The sequence below is a fragment of the Mesoplodon bidens genome, assembly GCF_964165515.1.
Source record: "Mesoplodon bidens genome assembly, chromosome: 14".
Classification (NCBI taxonomy): Eukaryota; Metazoa; Chordata; class Mammalia; order Artiodactyla; family Ziphiidae; genus Mesoplodon; species Mesoplodon bidens.
The window spans coordinates 72,731,513-72,755,470 of NC_138170.1; the positions used below are offsets into that span (position 1 = coordinate 72,731,513).

Sequence of the window (23,958 nt, forward strand, 5' to 3'; positions counted from 1 at the left end):
ATTGAGTTCTGTAGAATATGAATCATGTGCACACTTACATATTCTGTTACATCAACTTGGTGAGCTATTGCCACTGCTACTCTAGCATGTAATTTATTAATAGTAATATTAAGCAATATTCCCTTGATTTCCACAACTGTAGTTTCCCAGGACAGTGTGATGCAGTGAATAAGCTAGGAGAATGATAATTGTCATTTGTATTCATCACTTTGGAAGCTGCTCCAAAAATAGAACTACTGGAAGTAGTTACCATGTCTGATTTTGTGTTCAGAAAGGTGTTATGATTTTAAGAAATTCTTGCTCTCTTATGAACCACAGTCTGTTAGTCTCCTACCAACAACACTGACGTTTACCTAAACCAGGTTTTTAAGACTTGAAAAGACCCAAAGGCACACTTACTAATTTCCCTGGAGTGAAGCTGCCCTGCAAAGCACATTCTCCCAACCAGCCATACAGACTGGCAGTATAGTTTACATGCACAGGAACTCTCAGTCCCAGAGTTTCCTTCCCTGAGGGATGTGTTTCAGGTTTTGCTTTAAGCACATCACACGGCTCCCTCCCATTTAAAGGCCCCGGCCTCCCACCATGGTATAATAGCATGTCACTGAGGAGAGAAGTGACATTCAGAGAGTAGCTCTTGAATGAGGAAGACCTGGGGGACCATTCCAGGAAGGGTAGTTTACAAATGTTAAAGATGATTATTCCCCAGGACATAAAATTAAGGTAAACAGAGAGCATAAATCTTGTCTTTCTATGTGGAAGGTTTTATTGTGTCTCCCTCTAGTTATTGCAAATCAAATTTTCATTGGAATCCCACTGGGAGTGTGGTTCACCCTAATTTTTGAGCCTGAGAATTACCAGGGAACAAAATCATTGTATTGCTTTTGGACTCAGATGCAAATACAGTATGAATATGGAAGAGACATTTCAGTACAATGAGAAAGTATGCTTCTTTTCAACTTAAAAAACAATCTACAAGAAGACATATTTCTCTCCAAACATGAAGAAACAACCGAGCTAAGTTGCAAAATACCTTCTCTTCTTAGGTTGCCAGAACGTGAAAAACTGCAGCGCTTCCAGGCCCTGAGCCAACCTTTTTCAGGACTCAGGGGAAACAACAACAGCAAGCACAACAAAAACCGGTCCGGGTAAATTCTCCCTGTGAACTGCTCTGGGAGCACGTTACCATGCTTAAGTCTACAGAGAGGATGCCTCTGAGGATGCCCCTGTACCTTCATCTCCCCCCACTGTTATTCTATCTTCGGCAAAACGCACCCAAGTTTAAAGTGCCACCTCCAGCCTTCCCTTCATTCAGTTTCCTCGGTTCATCTTTAAAGACTGCATCCACATACTGTGTATACACACATTTCCTAAATACTGTCAAGTGAAGCGGTCAGTTTTATCAAGTAAAAGAAAAAAAAATTAGATATCAGACACATTGTATGATTGAACTGACAAGGTCTGAATCAATAAATGATTTTACAACACTGGCTTTCTACCTGTGCTTTGTCTCATGCTTTTCATCCGTCAAAAAGCCAATGTGGTAAAATGAATAAACCAGAGGGCTCTGGCTGAAATGCTCACAGAGATCTTTAAGCCACACCTCCCGCCACCCAGGTGCTTCCCTTCTGCTCAATACTGCTATGAACTTAAAACTTCTCTAAAAAGGAAAGTCTATTAAAAAATCAAACTGGTCCTAAAATAATACAAACCTTTGGAATAAAATAAAGAATAAAATAAATTTTAAAAATAACCATTTCTCTGTGAGTACTATTCTGATTTTTACATTTTTTCCATTGTTTTAAACTGTGGTAAAATATACATAACAAAACTTACCATCTTAACTATTTTTAAGTGTACAGTTCTACGGCATTAAGTACATTCACACTGTTGTGCAACCATTACCATATCCATCTCCAGAACTTCTTAATCTTCCCCAAATGAAATTCTGTACCCATTAAACATTAACTGCCCATTCACCCTCCCCCAGCCTCTGGCAACCACCCTTCTGCTTTCTGTCTTTATGAATTTGACTACTTTCTAGGTACCTCATGTAAGTAGAATCATATAATATTGTCTTTTTGTGACTGTTTTTTTTCACCTAGCATGTTGTCAAGGTTCGTCCATGTTGTAGTATGTCAGAATTTCCTTTCTTTTTTATAAAATGCTGAACATTTCATTGTATGTATACACTACATTTGAATTTTGTTTATCCATTCATCCATCAATGAACACTTGAGGTGCTTCATTCTGATTTTTTTTAATCATATATAACTTTGAAGTCATATACAATAAAGGTGAAAGAACATTGTAACATCATCATTTCTTTAAAAAAAGAAAAAACAGACCACATTCTGAGCCATAAAACACACCTAAATAAAAAGAGAGAAAAAGAGAGAGAAAAGAGGTAAAAGGGAAAAAAGAAATGACCGTATTTTGCGAGCATGTAAAGACTTAGCTATTCATTCAAAAATCAAAGTGGAGGAGATACGACTGAAAATTCTAGGAAGTTATTATGTGACTATTGTAAATTTAATGGAGCTTTATACAATATCTATATTCTAATAATGGATGATATTATGCCCACATTTTTCACCTTTCTCCTCTCTAAATTCTCTTCTTGCTTTTATTTCTGTACCTCACTTAGGATGCCTGCCTTCTCCCCCATGTATTTTTTAAATATCTCAGATCATATCTCTTGCAAAAAGTCTGGCACAAGTACAATTACCTGCCTACCCTGATCTTGCCTTCTTTATTCTGCAAACATGCATTGATGACTACAGGTGACAAGCTGTGGTCTCAGTAAACAGGGTTAAGAGGTATGACTTGTTTGACTTTCTTGTGCATGTCACATACACTGAGAAACATGATTTCTCATATACATATTTACTAATGGCTTCATGTGTCTTGGTCCCTTTTGGTATCCTCTGCAATGTCTCACATAAAACTGGGTCCCGAGTTAGTGCTCAATACACACTTTTTAAAAATTAATTTCGTTATTTGAGTATAGTTGATTTACAATGTTGTGCTAGTGTCTGCTATACAGCAAGTGAGTCAGCTACACATATATGTATATCCACTTTCTTTTTAGATTCTATTCCCATACAGGTCATCACAGAGGTTTTTCTTTTTTTATGTATATATGTATCTATTCTTTTTCAAATTCTTTTACCAATTAGGTAGTTACATAATATTGAGCAGAGTTCCTTGTGCTATACAGGTCTTTGTTGGTTAACCACTTAAACATAGCAGTATATACATGTCAATCCCAAACTCCCCAACTATCCCTCCCTCCCACCTTTCCCCCCAGCAATCACAACTTCATTCTCTAAGTGTGTGAGCCTGTTTCCATCCTGTAAGTAAATTCATTTGTATCTTTTTTTTAGATTCCGCACATAAGCAATATCATACAATATTTCTTTCTCTGTCTGACCCACTTCACGCAGCATGACAATCTCTAGGTCCATCCATGTTGCTGCAAATGGCATTATTCCATCCTTTTTAATGGCTGAGTAATATTCCATTGTATATATGTACCACATCTTCTGGTTAATAGTATGTTTGCTCGGCATATGCTCACATGCCACCTCTCTAGTAAACAGACAACACACTCTACTGTCAACTGTGGGTAAAAGCTAGTGGGTTGGGACTTCCCTGGTGGTCCAGTGGTAAAGAATCCGCCTTACAATGCATGGGACACGGGTTCAATCCCTGGTCGGGGAACTAAGATCCCACATGCCAAGGGGCAGCTAAGGCTGTGCGCCACAGCTACGAGCTCATGCACCTCAACTAGAGAGCCTGCATGCCACAAACTACAGAGCCCACGTGCTCTGTAACCCGTGTGCCACAACTACAGAGCCCACACGCCCTGGAGCCTGCGCACCACAGCTAGAGAAGAGAAAACCCGCACGCCACAGCTAGAGAGAAGCCCACACACCACAACGAAGAGCCTCCGTGCTACAACGAAAGATCCTGCATGCCTCAACGAAGATCCCACATACCGTAACTGAGACCCAATGCAGCCAAAAATAAATTAAATAAATAAATAAATAACAACAACAACAAGAACAAAACCTGGGGGTTAACAGAATGGTTTAGTTCTGAGGAACCATATTCATTACCTGAATTAAGTATGAATGTAAGCATCCATTTCCCAAAACTCCTCGAAAGTATTAGACAGCACATTGTAAGTAAGTCACAGCAGGATCTATGTCTTTAGATGCTTTGGTCAGAGCTTGAACTACAGGAAAGGACTCTCAAACCTGATGCCCTTTGTGATGGCCATCACGATCTTTATTGCCCAGCACCAACCCCAACCAGCTGAGGGCAAGGAACTCATCACAAGGAGTCCTCTTCATAGAAAAGACAGGGTGCACCATGAACCCAAGCTCTGGGTATGATGGGATGGGATAAAATCATGAATATCTAAAATTCCACTCACTTTTATTCACACATCTACCTCCTAAAGAAGCCCCAGGTTTCTTTCTGTTTCTCTCGGGTCCCTCTGTGGAGAGTGGAGCAGGGGGTGTGTGCTACTAGAAGCCAGAACAACTGGGCTGACTTCATGTCTGCCACACTCAAGCTGTCAGAATTTAGTTCCTAGTCTCCTCCAGTCTGAGAACTGGTTTCCTCTTGAAATTAGGCTCAGTAAGCCTCTCTCACCTTTTTTGAAGTCATGTAAAATTAAATGTGATAATGGATGTAAAACTTCTTTAAAACCTGTGAAGGTCTGTATGCACACTAAAGAAGTCAGCTCACATACTGTCTATGAGGCAAAGACTTGTAGCATGGAAATAATGGGTATAAGATACTACTGATTTTAAATATTGTTTCCATTCCACCAACGTTTGATCTCGTATTCTTGTCTAAATAGTCCCTAGTGACCCAAAAATTCCAGGTCACTAGGATGGTTAGAGGTGTAAATCATGGCAGGAAGCACACAGGAGTCCTAGAGATTTGAAGTGTGGGTGCATCTTGATAGTAATCTGTGCAAAGATTCAGATAGGGCTCTGTGGATAAGCATAATAAGCATGCAATAATAGATGGCATTTGTTGAACATGTACACGCTGGACACTGTAATTATACTGAGAGCAAATGTTTACTAGGCCCTAGTTTGTATCAGGTACTGTCCTAATCACTTTATATACATTATTTCATCTAAATATCACAGCAATTGTAGCAGTCAGTGAATATTAATATCCTATTTTACATACATGGATACTAAAGCCTAGAGATGTTGAGAAACGTATCCAAATTTCCTCAGCTAGAATGTGGCAGAGCCAGAATTCCAAGCCAGGCACTTGGGTTTCAGAAATTATGCTAAGCATTTTTCTGTTCCCAAGATAACAAGGCAAAGCAGAAGCCTGGCTGAGTGAGGAATGGATAAAAAGTATCTGTAAAATGGCAGCTGTGAGTATTTCCGTCTTCTGCTCTAAACCCTAAGTGTAGACAGTTACAGCCAAGAGAAATAAATTCTTAGAAAAGTCCCAGGATTTTCCTAAAGAGAAGAGAAGATTGGTAGTGACACAGCAAATGGGTATGTCAGGCTACCCAACATGAAATTCACCAGGAGGAGCAGAAGCCCTTATCCCCTGGTAAACATGACTAGCTAAAATAAATGAGCTTAAAGAGAAAACTAAGCAGTCACCTGAGTACAATTTTTCAAATGGAATGGCAACATACAGAACAATGTATATGCTGTGACTGAGAATAGATGGAATACAGAGGTCAACATTTAAAGAATAAGAATAATAAATCTCTTAAAAGAGTGATGATAGGATATGTTGATGGCATTAGGCAACAGTAAGCAGTTATCAAGAAGAAGCAAGTAGATTTACTGGATATAATAATATAAATATATTTTAAAAATCACAAGAGATGGATAATTAACAGAATTAATAGAAACACAAATTAAATTAGTGAACAGAAAGATCAGATCCAGGAACTAATTTAGAAGGCATTAGAAAGTCATTAAATAATGGAAAATATTAAACAGAAGTTAATAAACGCAGATGATAAAAACACAGCATCATCAACCATTGATAACAGTACCAGAAAGAAAGAAAACAAATAAATGAAGAAGTGGAAATAGATAAAATAATAATGCACCAGAATTTCTCAGGATTTAAACATATGAACACCTAAGATAAAGGACCTTAGAATGTACAAAACAGTATAGATAATGGAAGGCCCACACACATGCATTATAGGGAAACTTTTTAAAAAAATTCTAAATGCTTTCAGAGAGCAAAGTTATGTTAGAGAAAAACGTTTCAGACTGTTACCAAATTTTTCAATATCTACAGAAGGCTAACATTTTCAAAGTGTTTAAAGAACTTCAACTCTGTATCTACCAACTTAAAAAAAATTAGAATGCAGATGATTCCTTCAGTAATAAAATCCTTCTTTGAAAACACCAAGAAATTAATCCTGCACTATGCTATGTGAAATGTGGGAAATAAGTGTAATCAAATATTTTAGTAAAGTTGAATATTGTCTAAAAATGAAGAACATGATGAAAGCTTAGAGGAGGTGATGATGAAAACTGATGGGAGTTTACTAATCATGTGGGGACATCTACTCCATCTCTCCATCTTTCTCAAACTTTCCTAGCTAGTGAATAACAATCTAAAGCAATTGCCTCCTAGGGGACTTCCCTAGTGGTCCAGTGGTTAAGACTCTGCGCTTCCACTGCAGGGGGTGCGGGTCCGATCCCTGGTTGGGGAACTAGGATCCCACATGCCACAGGGCACAGCCAAAAATAAAAAAAAAAAATTAAAAAATCAATTGCCTCTCTCAATGCTTCTTTCCTGTAACCATTTAAAGGCAGAATCTGTCCCAAAGTGTTGCCAGGTGGTATGGGAGCCAAGAGGAACACCCAACAGAGGATGGAGGATACTACTTTTTCTACTGCTGTTTAACCAATTGCCACAAACTTAGAGGCTTAAAACAGCACACATTCATTATTTCCCAGCTTCCATAGGTCAGAAGGGTAGACACAGCTTAATGGGCCCTCTGCTTTAGGTTCTCATCAGGCGGGAATCCAGGGTTAACTGAGGTTGCAGTCTCATCAGAGGCTTCACTAGGGAAAGATATGCTTCCAATCTCCCTCAGGTTGTTGCCAGATCATCTGAAAGCTGTATGACTGAGGTTCCCATTTTCTTGCTGGCTGTCAGTAAGGGCTGGTTTCCATTCCTAGAGTCTGCCTGTAATTCCTTTTCCAGAGGCAATTCACAACATGTCTGCTTGCTTCTTCAGACCAGCAGGAGAATCTCTCCCTCCAGCCAGCAAAGATGAAGTTGGGACACAGTCCACCACCTTTGCCATGGTCTATTGCTTAGAAGGAAGTCACAGGTTCTGCTGGCATGGAAGAGGAGGAAACTATAAAAGAATATGACCTAAGGTGTGTCCACCACAGGCACCTAGGGTTTTTCAACTCCCCCATTAGACTGCCAAGGTAGGTTCACACTTAAGCCTGTCCATTACCACAAGAGATAACTAACATTCAGGAAAATATGAACTGACATGCACCTACATGGTATAATCACTATACAAGAAAGACTACAAACCAAACAGCATATGCTACATGAAGCAGAATTATTGAAATAGATGATCTACAAATATAAAATAAGCACATAAATATTCTCAAGATAGCAGGGAGTATACTACTAATATGAAGAAAGAGCAAAAAGTCATAAAAAAGTTAGAAATATTAAGTGTGCAGAATACAGTAGCTAACATTTTTTAAATGGCTGAAATAGGAGGAGTACAACTGAAGAGTGAATGAACAAGCTGAAAGATCAGATCAAAGAATTCTCTCAGAAAACACCAAAAAAGACAAAGAAACAGAAGATGTAAGAGAAAAGATGGGGAATACAGAGGCTAGAAATACAAGTGTCAATATTTGTAATAGTTTCAAAAGAACCAAAGATGATAAACAGGAGAAAGGAGATATTTGCAAAAAGAATGGAGACAAATTTCCTAGAATTATAAATAAGATGAGAGACCTCAGACTGAAATGGTCCAAAGAGTGCCAGATAGGAAAGGTAAGAAAACATCTGCACCTAAACCTGTCAGAAACACCCAACAGGCAGTGACATTATCCAGAAAGAATGTAGGCTGCCTATGATGAAATTGAATGAAATTGACATCAGATCCTAAAATTCTTTGTTCAAAAGAATTGCCATTAAAATATGAGGGTGAAAAGAAGTCCTCAGGCATGTCAGCCTCAGAAGATTTGCCATACAAACATTCACTTAGAAAACACTTTGGGACAAAGCATTCAAACAAGAAGAAACATATCCAGGGGGCTGCAGCAACCCATGTGAGAAGTAAGGGTGATTACTCTTTTAGCACAGATTAAAGTTACCTCTTGAGACAAGGATAAAAAAGCAAAATAGTACTCTACATTTTGCAATGAACCCAGAACTAAAATTCAGTGAAGATAAAGTGGCAGAAAAGACCAAAACACCCTGAAAATGTTAAAAATTTCCTGATTTGTTAGAGGAAAGATAGAGATAATAATAAATTTAAGAAATCAACATGTATATAAACATGAGAAGGATTCTTTACTTAAAGATTACTAACATAAAAACAAAGGTAGAATGTGTAATTTTGAAACCAAGACAAGAAAACCTAGCATGACTAATGTTTATCAAAGTAAACACAAAGGATATTAAAAGAAAAATATTAAATAAGAGAACAAAAAAATCTAATATAATTACAATAATATAACTGGATTAAACTCACCAATGAAAGAGAATAACTCACACTGAAAATAAAATAGTTCCAACAGTATAACATCTATAATATTTGAAAATAAAATAAGAATTGAGAATAAAGGGTGAAAAAAAGATATGTCATGCAAATATTAACCAAAAGAAATCTGGGAAAGTATTCTTGGTATCTAGAAAAACATAATTTAAGACAAAAAAACCCATAAGAGATAATAGGGGATCATTATATTGGTAAAAAGTATAACTGAACAAGAAAATAAAATGATTATAAACAGCTATCACTACTACAATAAAATAACAAAATATATAAAGTGAAAAAGGGAAAGACTAAAGAGAGAAAAAGATAAATTATCGATTGTTGCTGCAGATTTTATCACAGTCCTCTCGGAAATGGACAGAGCCAGAAGGCAAAATAAATAGAAATATGGAAAATCTAGTTAATGAAATATATAAATTCAGTTAATCTATGGGATAATTCAGAGTTCTCCATCCAACAAACAACAGAATACATATTCTTTTGGGGTGTAGATACAACATTTAGAAAATTAACTATGTGCTTAAAGGAGAGAAAACTAGAATAAATTCTTAAAGTAAATAAGTAGATAAAGAAAGGAAAAAATGAAGGAGGGAAGAATGAAGGAAGGGGAGAACAAAAGAAAAAGAGAAATAAAACAATATCATGCATACTAGATTTTATACCCAAAATTCAAGAAAAAATTAATAACAAAAATAACTTTTAAAATGCCATGTGTTTGGAAGTAAAATCTCATGCTAGTAGATAACCCTGTACTTATAAAGATATTATGAAAAAAATAGAAATGGACAGTGAAAACTAAATGGAGTTTTTGGACCCAACTTAAGTGCCAAATTTAATTGCAATGATCAGAAGAGACTTTTTTAAAATTTTTTTAATTTATTTTTTTTATACAGCAGGTTCTTATTAGTCATCCATTTTATACACATCAGTGTATATATGTCAATGCCAATCTCCCAATTCATCACACCCTCACCCCCACCCCCTGCCACTTTCCCCCCTTGGTGTCCATACATTTGTTCTCTACATCTGTGTCTCAATTTCTGCCCTGCAAACCGGTTCATCTGTACCATTTTTCTAGGTTCCACATATATATGTTAATACACGATATTTGTTTTTCTCTTCCTGACTTATCTCACTCTGTATGACAGTCTCTAGATCCATCCAAGTCTCTAAAAATGACCCAATTTCGTTCCTTTTTATGGCTCAGTAATATTCCATTGTATATATGTACCATGTCTTCTTTATCCATTCATCTGTTGGTGGGCATTTAGGTTGCTTCCACGACCTGGCTATTGTAAACAGTGCTGCAATGAACATTGGGGTGTGTCTGTCTTTATGGATTATAGTTTACTCTGGGTATATGTCCAGTAGTGGGATTGCTGGGTCATATGGTAATTCTATTTTTAGTTTTTTAAGGAACCTCCATACTGTTCTCCATGGTGGCTGTATCAATTTACATTCCCACCAACAGTGCAAGAGGGTTCCCTTTTCTCCACACCCTCTCCAGCATTTGTTGTTTGTAGATTTTCTGATTATGCCCATTCTAACTGGTGTGAGGTGATACCTCACTGTAGTTTTGATTTGCATTTCTCTAATGATTAGTGATGTTGAGCATCCCTTCATGTGTTTGTTGGCCATTTGTATATCTTTGGAGAAATGTCTATTTAGGTCTTCTGCCCATTCTTGGATTGGGTTGTTTGTGTTTTTGATATTGAGCTGCACGAGCTACTTGTATATTTTGGAGATTAATCCTTTTTCAGTTGCTTTGTTTGAAAATATTTTCTCCCATTCTGAGAGTTGTCTTTTCATCTTAAACAGAAGATTGAACCACCTATTAGAATGTAAAAGAATGTGCTAATTGGAGTGCAAATCAAATAAGAGGACACAGTTTAAGTTTATACTTAAAATGAATTATTCTTACCTTTGCACCCTTAACTCCATGGGCTCCAAACAGCAGAATGACCCAAAGTCACCTTGAATTCATCTACCCTTACAACCTGACAGTGACTGCTTTTTCTGTTTGTTTTTAGTCTCTTTCAACCAGAAGTAACTGCTCTTAGCTGTGAGATTATGCAGCTCTGTTTGGAAAGCTTTTGTGAGTCCCTGTAGTATAATGATTTTCCTTTAGAGAGCATGTAATTTCAGGCCCTTGCATAACAGCACACGTTTTTATGGTATTACTAAACTTTGTAATTTTATTTCCCTCTGACAATTAAGTGCACATTGATGTTATGGAGTTTTTTCTTCCTTCCATCACAGTTGGATGAAATTGGAAAGGCAGACTGTGCTGTTTGGGAGTGCTCATGTCTGGAAGTGTAAACGTTTTGTGATTCCCTTGTTGAAGATCCATTTCACACATAGGCAAATCCATCACACAGCTACTGTTTGCTTTCAGTTACAAACAAGCTGTAACCCAAAGCACACAATGTACCAACCAAAAACAATCAATGTGCCATTTATGCACTCCCTTTGTTTAGGAAATAGTTTAATAGCTTACAGTACATTAACTCAGATGTTTAAAACTAACCTTTCTGCATCTTCCAAACCATCTTCCAAATAAATGCATTTTTTCTTTCTCCTAGAATTCATCACTTCTCATCACTAGCCACATCTCTTTCTTATCTATTGCACTAAGAACTGGGCAGTAACTCCAATCTTCTGTAGAGACCCTCACTGCTTCCCACTGCTGTGTAAATGAGACACATCACTTGTTCTAATCCAGGCAGATGAATGCAGACAAATGTATCGCCTGTGAAGTGGGCAACCCCATTTGGACATATGTGATTCACTCTGTCCCTTGTAGTCAAGGTGAAGGCTCCCCTACCACAAAGATGAGTGTTCAGTACCCATTAGGCATATAACAATCAGCCCTTGAGTCCCTCTAAACTGAATTTTGTAATTTATCCAAGAATCTATAAGAATGATGGTGCTCTCTTTTAATCTTCATCTGTTGGCTTTAATCCATTCCCTGATGATTAGATTTTTCAGACTTGCTAGGACTGAATGATGTTTCTCCTCGAAAGGTTTACATGATCAATAGGACATGATCCCAAGACAGAATGGAGAGAAACTCTGAAATCCAGTCTGGCGCAGCCTCTTCTCTGTGGTCAGATGGAGGCACTTTCCACTGGAAATCACTTCCCGTAGTCAGCAGACCTCATATCCTTATACTACATCACTCAGATTTGTGAAACTGGCACTAGATGAATGTTTATGATCCTCGTTCGGTGGAATAACGCTACCTTAAAATCTTCCTGCAGCTCAACACTTGGATATACTCTATTATGAACTGCTTGTGTCCCCCAGCCCCAATTCACGTGTTGAAGACATAACCCAGAGTGTGGCTGTATTTGGAGATGGGCTCTCTAAAGAAGTAATTAAGGTCACGTGTGTGTGTGTGTGTGTGTGTGTGTGTGTGTGTGTGTGTGTTAAGAAAACTTGGAATCTACTCCCCTAACAAATTTCCGGTATATAACACCGTATTGTTAATGATAGTTATCATGCTGTACACCAAAATATCATGTTGTACTCCTCTTTTTTTTTGTACTCCTTCAATGTGGGCAATTGCTATTTTAAAATTTTTATAAAACTCTAAAAATTTTTAATTGAAAAAAAGAAGTAATTAAGGTTAAATGGGGCATAAGGGTGCCCTGATCCTATAGGGTTAGCATCCTTATAAGAAAATACACCAGAGAATGCTCTCTCCCAGCACACATGAACAGAAGAAAGACCATGTGAAGACACAGTGAGAAGGGGCCCTCTATAAGCCAGGAATAGAGCTCTCATCAGAAGCTGATCATGGTGGCATCCTGATCTCAAACTCTCTGCCTCCAGAACTGTGAGGAAATAAATTTATGTTATTTAAGCCATCCAGTCTGTGATATTTTGTTATGATAGCCTGAGAAGACTAATACATACTCATGTATGTCATTTTAAAAACCATCTTAATCAAAACAAACAAACAAACAAAAAACCCATCTTAATCTTCTTAAGGTTCTCACCAAAGAAGCTGTAGATGAATCTGGACTTAGTTCCATACACAAAACACCATCTTCAAAACTACATAATCAAGAAATTAATACACGTAGATGTGTAGTCCTAGCTTAAGCAGCATCAGGCAAATACTCATGAGTACATTCACTCCAAACTTTGAATATTGCTTCTTTGACTATTCTGAACAAACACAAAATAGCCAAAAGGAAAGAAAAAAATCTTCTCCTAATCAGTGGTCTGTCCACTGTGTCCAAAGGCAGTATCAGAGCTCATGAGATTTTGCCAAGGTAAGGCTATGATGACAATCTGTTAATTCTTGACACCCTCTATATTCACCTTCAAAATTGATCAAACCCACCAGTTCCCCATTTTTTGGGTTTTTTTCTAACAAAAGTTCTTCCCAATTCCTGGACCTTGGTTGTTAGGCTGATTAGATTGTAGAGTTCAGTGGCTGTGCTTTCCTAAGAAGAGTGAACACAAAGAATAGAGCAGAGCCCCAGACACTGCCGGGTGAGGATGACCCTTCTGTGGCCACTCAGTCCAGTCATTTAAGAAATTCTCCAGCAAAACTGACCCATATTGGCTTAATAAATAATTCCATTCAGTCCAGGAAAATTACTGGGAAATTTTGCCTAACATATTAATATAGATTCAAGATATATAGCTTCATTTTTTTTAGGGGAATGTGTCTGTGATTCTCTCTCTGGGTGTGTTTCATGTGGTCTAGGAGGCTTTTAATGGAATTATCGTTTTTAGGTATGCATGAAACATCCTGTATACTGAAAACTGAGGAGAGTCAAAGACCCAAAACAGAGTTAAGGGAGCCTCCCACACTTCACGAGCTCAATCAGCATTAGATTTCTTCCTTCTCATAGATTTCTTCCAATTGGTCCCCCCTACTCCTCTTTCCTTCCCAAGTTCAGTGCTTTCAGTTAAAAATCTAACTCATCTGAACTATGAGTATTTTAATCAAGAATACCTAAGTATAAATAAATGTGGAGGAGGAGGGTGAACCTAGCTTCCTCTTGGCCTGAGGCAGTAAGAACTCAGTGATCCTGGTTCTCGGACTGGAGAAGTTTTTCACCGGCTGATTTGCATTTCTTCCACTTAGCGACTACGGATTATGATGAACGCCTCTCTTCCCACTCATCGTGTCCAAAGCCCCTCTACAGCCTCCCCTGGGCTCATGGGGAGACTAGGCATGCACTTCTCTTCCCCAGGCTTCATCTTCCATTCCTGGGGTGATTCTGTAGCTTCCAACTGGACGGGGCTGAGAGGCCAGCCTGTGTGTAAGCTGCCCAAATTTAAAGCAGGATTTATGAATCTTGAGCTGGATTTTCATGCTGTCTATACAACCGTGAAATTATCTGCTGATTCCATTTAGTAAACAAGGCAGCAGGTTGAAGCCTGCCATTCCCAAGCCCAGCAGAGACTGTGGCCGCAAATGCTAATGGGCTAATTCGGGGACTAAAAGGACTTCTGTGGGGTTGGTGGGCTTGTCCACCCCGGAATCACCCTCCTGGTGCCTAAATGGGAGCCAACTGGAGAAAAGCATGTTTGCTCACTGTGCCTCCCCTCATTACCTATGCACAGTATATATTATTCAAAATAAGCAATTATCCCAAAGTAAACAAAACTATTTGCATTTCCCAGGAGAGAATCTGCCCCTTTGTGGAGGCTAGTGTCAGGCAGAGAGCAAGAAACCACTGACTAGAATGGAAGTAGTACCACATTCTCTTTGCAGGGCAAATTCCAAAAGCTTCTACCTGGCATGCCCATCCTCCCACAGGTGGCCCTGCCCAGTCTGATTTCATCCACTTCACAAATGCCCAAGATATTCTTTGCCCTTGAGCTGGACTTAATTCTTATACAAAATAGAGACCGATGCTGTAAGCACCAATCTTTAAAAAATTATGGGTGGAAGAGCATTAAAATGAAAAAATGCTATCATTAATTCCATTAGTTTTTCTGTAAATTATGAACAACCTCCATTATTTACTTGTTTTAGTGAAATATATATACAGTGAGGCATTATGGTATGGAGATGATTTCTCTGCATAAATTTTTTTCTTAAGCACTCTACACACAATGGTTTTTCCTCAAGTTTTAGAGCAGTTGTTTTCAAATTTTCACAAGTAATCAGAATTCCCTGGGAGTCTTGTAAAAACACAGATTGCAGGTCCCCACCTGCAAAGTCTCTTATTCAGTGGGCCTGGGCTAAGGACCAATGACGAGTGTTTATAAAATACGCCCAAGTGATTCTGATGCTGCTAGTGCAGGGACCAAGTTTGATAATCATTGTTCTAAAGTTGTGCTGTTCAATAAAGTAGCCAGTAACCACATGTGGCTATTGAGTACATGAAACGTGGCTAGTCTGAATTGAGATGTGCCATAAAGTGTAAAATACACATTGGATTTCTTAAGACTTTGTACAGAAATAAATGTAAAATACCATACTAATTTGTATAGGATTATATGGTAAAATGATAATATTTTTAGATATTTTAAGTATAGTATATTACTAAAATTAATTTCACTTGCTTCTTTTCATTATTTTTAATATGGCTACTAGAAAGTTTAAAATTACATACATGGCTCACATTCTATTTCTGTCCTACAGTACTGTTCCAGAGGATCATATATGGGCTAAGGATGGGATGTTGCCAAGACGACATCGAAGGGCAAAGACAGATGCAAAATGTTAAACCAAATCTGAGGACCTGAGTACTGATCGACTATTGCAAGATCTTAGGGAAGCATATATCAGGCCCTGAACACGGCCTTTTGGTGGGATGACCACCAAGTCGAAGGTAGCTCTTGACCAGTATCTGATAGGCCTGAGCAGCAGTCTGGCCAGGAGAGTGAGCAGACAGGGATAAGGAAGGAGTGGAGGAGAGCGAGGCTGTGTTCAGGGGCCAGGGACCACGCTTCCAGCAGCTCCCTTTTAAATATCTTAAAAGGTGCTTGAAAAGGACTCTAGTAACAGGTATTATTTTTCAGAAAGCCTATACGGTTAGCTTTGGACAAAAAGGATGTGGATCCTTTCAACATAGCTGAGACTGAAGTAATTCTGAAGGCAAATATTTAAAGTAAAAATGTGTTGTTTGCCTTAGTTCCAAACCACAAACAACCACTGTTCATCCCTTTAAGTTGATTCGGGATTCTCTTTGACGGCATTTTTACTCTGGCTGGACTTTATCCCCCTAACTCCAGTTTGCCCTGTAGTTGATTGAGCAGGACTGAATTACTAATTTTTTTTTTTTCCTGAACACTATCTCAGGTTGTATTGCTTGGTTATGGGTAAGCATACCATGCAGCTACACTCCTTAGGGAACGACTATGTAAGTAAAGGCATTTTTGGAATTTCTTTGTTTTATTATTCTGCATTGTTATTCCCCAAGACTAAACAGAGAGTTTTCTCTGCTGATGCGGAACCAGAATGCAGTTCTTACAAAGTCATTTGGCAAAGATATGCTTCAGTAGGAGGGTCAAGAAACTATTCCTACCATATTCTTGTGTTGGGGAATCCAGCTCAAGCTAAATCACTTTTCCTTAATTTCATAAATATTCATTTCATCGGAAGGAATTTATCCAAGTCAAACTATGTTAAACTCTTGTAAGTGACACAGGGCAAGGGATAAGCAGGGTTGGCTTCCTCAAATCCCAAGGTTCCTACTCTGTCAAGTGATGGAACGACATGTCACTGATGTAGTTTTTCCTTTCTGCTAGGCTGTATGGTGCGTAGCTAAAAGGAACCGATTCACTTAAATAAAATATTAGCATTCATCAGGACTTTTTTTTTTACTCTGTGTGATTAAAGCACCGTGGAAACAAATGTAGTTCCTTAAATGGGGCGTGACTGTGCCAGTCCCAAGAAAAACCCTAGGCATGGTGGTGGAGGGGGAGAAAAAAGCCCAGTAGACATGGAAAACCTCTCTCATTACTCTACTATAAGAATCTTAATGAGTCCCAAAGGTTTCTCTCACTCATTTTAAAGCAAGCTCGGGTAGATCAGACAATGAAATACTTGTCAATCAAGATCTGCTATAGAGCTGGCCATCCTACTTACACGATTTGACCCTCTGTACTCGGAATTGTGAGTTGGCTAGGATTTTGCTCCATTCAAAATAGCAGGTATGTAAGTGGAATTGTGCCAGTAACTGAGCTTTTCTAATTGAGTTCATCCTTGTAAATTAATAAAAATTCCTGCCAATCAAACATGTGCATGTTTGCAGGAATATTACCAGTAGGTAATGGAGATAATTAATACTTCATGACATCAAGGTCTGAAATTAAAATCAAATCTGAGACTTAACTGCGATTATTAAATCTGAGGAAAATTATCTTTCAGATGACAAGTGTCACAACCTTCAACAGCTGAATTAATAACAGGGAGCAAGCCTCCAAAAACACAGTACACTTCTCTTTTCCTATGTTGCAATAATTACCACTTCATGACATCAAGGACCTATATCTGGCTCAAGATAATACTGCAGATCAGTGAAGTATTATTGCAGCAGAAAACACAAATTTCAGGCAACTTATCTAGTAACAAAATATAATTGAAAGAACACAGGACTGGAAGGTGGGAGACACCGAGACTTGGGTTCTAGCCCACAGTCTCACTGATGTTTTTCCCTTTTATTCTAGCTAAGCAAATCATTTCGCCTACCTGGGCCCTAGTTCTTTCATCATGTGAAGCTAATTTCTGCTCTGTTGAAAAGATTCATAGGAAGATCACATAGAAAAATTTAAAAATTATTTATTATGTGTTTTCTTTTATTCATTCATTCTCGTATGTATTGCATGCCAGTCATGACATGGGGTGTTCAGAAAACTGAGATTAGAAAAGACACAGTCTCTGATCTCAAAGGACTTCACAACCTAGCCAAGAAGTTGTCTATGTGAAGAGTATGGATTAAGCAATTATACTGCAATAAAGATGTAAAAAAAAAAAAAAAAAAAAAAAAAAAGAGTATGTAGACAGGTTAAAGCCTGGGGTCCATAGGAGGCATGTCTTGTGTGGCAGAAGTGGAGAGGAGCCCTGGTGGACTGGCAGGGAAAACTCCCAAAGGAGATGATGCTGGGCCTGAATCTTGGAAGACAAACATCTTTTAACAGATAGATGAACATTCAAGGGAACAAGGTACATAAATTATTTTTTTCCACCATAACTAGCTTGGAGGGGTTGATTTCCAGGGAATAATTACTGATGTGTGACTATCATAGGTACATGCTGAAAACAAAACACTTTTTCCCAAATCACAGCTGCATTCTGCAATTGAGGTGGTATGGTTTATAAAAAGAAGAAAAATAGTAACTTGCCTGAGGATAGCCGGCTAGAAAGGATTGGAAGTAGGATTTCAACCATGTGGCTTAATCAGTATATGTATAACCTCATTTTTTAATTGTTAAGATCTAAGAATTGCTGGGGTGAGGCCAGCAAGGGCCCTTTCTCATAGGGTCAGGACCCCTGTAGAGCAGCTGGACTGAGAACAGATTCCAGACCCAGAAAGAAAACGCAACGACCTTCAGGGAGTGATGTCATAAAGACCAGGTTGGTTTGCAGGGGGTAAGAGGAAGGATGGGGCTGACCAGGAGGCCACTGAACCCCACACTTAGGGCTGAAGAATATACTTATTTCATTTATACTTATTTCCTGACACTACTTTAGCACCTCTGAGCTGACTCTAGTCCTGGTTCCCTCCGCTAGGACTGACCCATGAGAGGCTATAACTTCTTGCAATTGAGAAAAGGGAGAGGTGGGTCCTAACAACACCCAGGGGTGACAGAGGTGTGGTGAAGAGTAAAGCTGCGTTCATCTGAATCAGCCAAAGCTCTCCCTGCCAAGGGCCAAACAGAAGAGCGACAGCTGTCCCTGATGCTCTTTTGAGCCTCACCTTCTCAAATACAGACCCTGAGGCTTCCCTTCTGTATAATCTGGACTGAAACTCAGGAGGTATGCACCCACAGTGATGGTTAAAATATGAGAAATCTCTCTTCCTGGTGTGTAAATAACCACTGTCCAAGCCCCGCCCCCCCTCCCCACCCCAGCGCCTCCTCAAGGATCTTACAGACCTCCCCATAGGGGACCTTCAGGGCCTCTTTCCAACACTAAGAGCAGTGTCTGTCCTGGTGGCTGGCCCTGTGCCATACACACTCTTAAATATTTTGATCATCACCATTAAGTGCAAGAACAGTGGTATCCCCTGTGCCCTAGGGGACAGTTTCCCCTGTCCCTGGTCCCACTTCCCACTTATAAGTGAAATCTCCTCTCAGCTCAGGTATGACTGATTGGAAACTGTTGGGAAATTGACTGTACAGACACTGCAAAAGGATTGAGACCAGCTCTAAAATCTGGGTCTCACGAGAGCCTGCAGAATAGGGAATTTGGAAGGTATTTGTAAAGAGGCAAACACATGCTGCAGTTGAAAGGTAGCTGAATTTCCAGGCCGTATCTGGTCTCCGGGGAATTTGGTGTGTATTAGCATAACTGGAGAAATCATTTTTTGAGCGACCATCCAACAGTCAGTTTCAGTGGACTCCTTATTAGCTCAGGGAGCCCTGGTGAGCTGTGTGTCCTCCGTGTGTGCTCCAGAGACAGGGATCTGGAGATGTCTACCCCGCTTCTCTTGGAACAATGTTTATCCCCTGCCTCATCCTGCAAGAGAAGGCATATGTTTCTTCGATTTGTTGTTTGCAGCAAGATGCACCTTAGAGGGGAGCGTGGATGTGCTGGTGTTTGCCATGAAATTAAATAAGAGCGATGATACATAGCCAATGTGCACCCATAAATTTCAAGGAGGAAAATTCCAATGTGGCATGAGGATAGAAGTAGCTGATATATTAGAAGGCAACGACACTGAATCTTGTGCAAAACGAGAGAACTATAATTTCCCTGCATTATCTTGTCACTTTCTTAATTGCATTCATCAACTAGCTTCCCTAGGCCTGAGCTTTCAACTCGTATATGCATTTTTATATAAAACCAGCTTGTGTTTTAAGTATAAAATGCACTGCTTGTGCTATCGCACCAGACACGGCAAGTGGATAAAAACCTTCACTTGTCAGTTTCTAGCTATATCGCACTTTGCATTTCAAGATTAGGAAGTCGGCTGCAAACACCAATCGTTGACAATAAATACAGGGGTTAGGAGCATCAGCTGGGCTATATTTACTGCAGAGCAGTACAACTACACGGGACTTTGTGCAATCTTGGGGTTGACAGGGAGAAAGGACGGCTGGCCATCCAGGCGATTCTGATCCCAGTGGCAGGCTCAGTGCCCCCATTCCAGACTTGGAATTAGTTGCTGAGAGGAGAGATACACTCAAGCTCCTTTCAACCCTTAAGGCCTACAAGAAAGGCAAATTTGGAGAATGTGGAAAAACTGGCAAGTCAAGACGTATGGAGGGGAGAACATGAAGATCATACAAAAGGGGCACATGTAAAAACCATAACAACTCCTCCTGAGAGTAAGGCCCTCTGGTATATGCCCTGAATATGGCAGCATATAGAAGCTGATGGTGATCCCCAAACCAGAGTGCAAATAGGAAAATGCTAATTAACCATAAGCCCAGTGATTCCTGAGGTGGCAGAAGGCACACTTCCATCTGCTCCTGTTTTAAAAGGGCCCTATTCTATCTCCTGCCAGCCTGCCTCACCACATAAATAGGGTGCAAGGAGAACTTGGCCCATAAAGCCGGAAACATATGGAAGCAATTCCTAGTTCTGAAACGAACTGTGTGATTTTGGGCCCATTATATAATCTCCTTTAGCCTCAGTTTCTTAATTTGTAATTTGGGGCTAATAATAATATCAACCTCATAGAGTTATTGTGATTATGGAATTAGATATTGCATGTTAACAGCTGAGCATAGTGCCTGCTGTATAGTAGGTAACAATAAACCTTAAGTATCATTATCAGCTTTTACTGAAGCTGCACAAAAGCAGTGCATAGGCATAGAATTGCAAGGGACTTTGTTTAATAGTTTCGGTTTTTGAGGTCAAGGAAGAGTCAGTGACTTTACCCAAAGCTACACAACTAGTCAAAACTTATATTCTTTGATTTCTTTCATCATTGTTGTGTGGTTGTCAGCATATAGACCTGGCACATGTTTTGTTAGATTTATATTTATTTCATTTATTTTGGTGTTATTGTAAATGGTATATTTTTTTAAAAATTTTAAGTTCCAATTGCCCACTGTCAGAATATTTAAAAAATTGATTTTATATGTTATTTGTATGTTGCAACCTTGGAAAACTCATGTATTCATTCTAGAAGGGTCTTCTATAGATTCTTTGAAACTTTCTATGAAGACAGTTATGTCTTCTATGAATAGGTACAGTTTTATTTCTTCTCTTATTATGTGTATGTCTTTTATTTTTCTTTCTTTATTGCACTGGCTAGGTCTTCCAGTACAATGTTGAAAGGATTAGTGAAAAAGGAAATTCTTGCCTTGATCCCGATATTAGGGGAAAAGCATTCACTCTTTCATATTATATATTATGTTAGCTGTAGGTTTTTGGTAGATGCCTTTTTATAAGGTCAAGAAATCCCCCTTCTATTTCTGTCATGCTCAAAATTTTTATCATGAATGGGGATGTTGAACTTTTTCAAATGCTTTTTTCTGCATCTATTGAGATTATTTTTCTCCTTTTTTTGATAATATAATAATTTTGATAATTATATTCATTTTTTTCAGATTTTTAAAATAAAATTGGAAGACTCATAACTCTAGTGAAATGATTTTTTTTCCAAGGACAGACATTCTGACTTACAGAACTTTAGTAGGGAAATGGAAATGGCCATTTACATCAGTGGTAAATTTAATCAATGGGTATCTCTTGTAAGTCCAGAAGGTAGGACAACTACTTCTGAGCTCAGAGAGTGCTTGTGGATTCGTCTCGGTGTTCTATGTGAAACTGGTCTATGCCATTACTTTAAAAAATAAACTCATTTTAACATGTCATTCTTTCCCTAAGCTTAAAATTAAGTGCTATATAATTCAGTGGAAAAGGTCCATATAGAGACCAGCCAGGTCTGTCATAACTGAAGGAAGCAGCAGAGATGGCTGAGCCAGCATGGGCAGGGCACAAGAACTACCACAGCACCTGCTCTAAGGGTCCCAAGCCAGAGAAGATAAAAGATGGAAGAAATGAGTTAATACCCAGCCACTGCTCCCAGAGTTTTCCAGCCTTCAATGAAAATTTGATGTGTGGGAGCTTGGATGGGTGCATTAGTAAAATACTGATTAATTTGAGTCCTGATTTTTATAAACAAATGTACCTTTTGTCCCTTAAAACAGTCATTGTTACTGTCGAAATGACGACCATCCTAACTTATATTTTGCTTTCATCATTCAAGTTCGATCTGTCTTAGACTTTAATGAATCCCTTTGGTCCTATTTTTTTTGGTTCCTTTGCCTACTGTCCTCTTTGTCTCATATTCCTCTAGCAATAACTATTCTATGAAATGAGATTCCAAAAATTTAAAAAAATCACAATACTTAAATCATTTTAACAAATAAAAACAATTGAAACTTCTTTCACTGTTTAATTTCCTCCCTTGTAGTCTGGTGTGGAGAGGAACCCTCACAGCCCAGGTCTCTAGCAGATATTCTGGTTCACATGTTCCATACGAAGGAAGCCATGTATTAAATTGGGATGAGCCCTTGCATTTCATCACAGAAAGTGAGTGTTGGCTTGAAATGGAGGATCAGCTCATGTGGGTATGAGATGGTGGCTGGGATCATAAACTGCTGCTCCTGGGCAAAGGACCGAATGATTAAAACTGTTGTTTATAGCCCTTATCATTTACAAACAGGTGAATACAGAAAAAAGACTTTCAATTTCCCTAAATTAATTTTCATTTGAAGGTTTTCTTGTGTTAAAAAGATAAGAAACTTGTATAGAATTACAGTACAGGAAGTTTACAGCTGTCTAAAGGACCTGCAAATCTAAGGTTATCCAGCAAATATGGGTAAAATGACATTTGTCAGGATGACTCTTAATCTTTATGACACATTTGAGAAATTGAAATGGCTTTGAGACAAATAATGTCCTAATTCATGATCCCATCACCTGCAAACAACTACCTGGATAAGTTCAGTAAAGTTGGCTCTATCATATTAATTGTTGGCAAAAAAGGTAGTCAGGACATTGGGAAGCCTAAGTCTGGTGCTGTTATTGTAGTCTAATATCGAGGAATCCTTCTCCCAAGCCAGTGCCCCCTGCTAAGTGAAGGACTCCTCAGCTTTTCAATGTGAAGAGGTATCAGCTCTTTTTTTCTCATCAACCAACTGGTACTACTACCATGATGCACTTAGTTAACCCCCCATCTACACATACTCATTTCCATAATATTCTGTTTATGTACTTCTCTCTCCAAACTTGTCTATATATTCCCCAACATACACACACTCACAAATCTTTGCAAATGTATAACAGTAATGATAATTTATAGTAGTAATAATTTATATTTATTTGGTGCTTACAATGTCCAAGCAACTTGCCAAGCATTTTATATACCTTAACTCATTTCTACCTCACAAAATGCCTACTTGTTATAACTTCAATAACTACACCCATTCTACTCATGAGAAAGTTGAATCTTAGAGGTTGGGTAAACTGCTCAAGTTCCCATCAGTAGCAGAGAAAAACTTCAAAGTATAACCTCTCTGATTCCAAAGTCCATGCATTTAACCAGTCGACAGTTCTACCTGATACATTAACTCATTCAACAGCTATTTACTGAGTGTGTCAAGCACTACACTATATGCCTCTTTAAATATTTGCACTTCCAACCATACACACAGTCCTCTTCCCACTTCAAATTCACTGTCACTCATGTACCCTCAGTAACATTGAAGTATGTTTCTTATAAAAATTCTCCCAGTTCTTGTCTTTTTAAATGTAAGGTAGCATTTATTTGTGTACTCTTCCATCTACTCATCTATTATGCCATGACAAATTACTGAGAAACTCAAATCTCACTTCATTTTCATGTTTCTTCTCACCATCTCAACCTACAGAAATTCCTCCCACATTTGAGATTTTGGTATTTCACTTAGCAATTGCCAATTTGAACCCTATGTCTTTTTGTTCATTCTGGGTTGTAATACTGTCCAGACTTATTTTAAGGTCCTTCTTGAGCACAGAACTGGGAGCCCAGTTTACGCCTGGTGATTCCTAT

General features: G+C 38.6%; 1 protein-coding gene across 2 annotated transcripts in view; it reads right to left on the reverse strand.

Annotated features, from left to right (window-relative positions):
- LOC308627785 (uncharacterized protein) overlaps positions 1-23,958 on the reverse strand; it is a 347,900-nt gene that overhangs the window by 110,426 nt on the left and 213,516 nt on the right. The gene's annotated exons all lie outside the window — the stretch shown is intronic.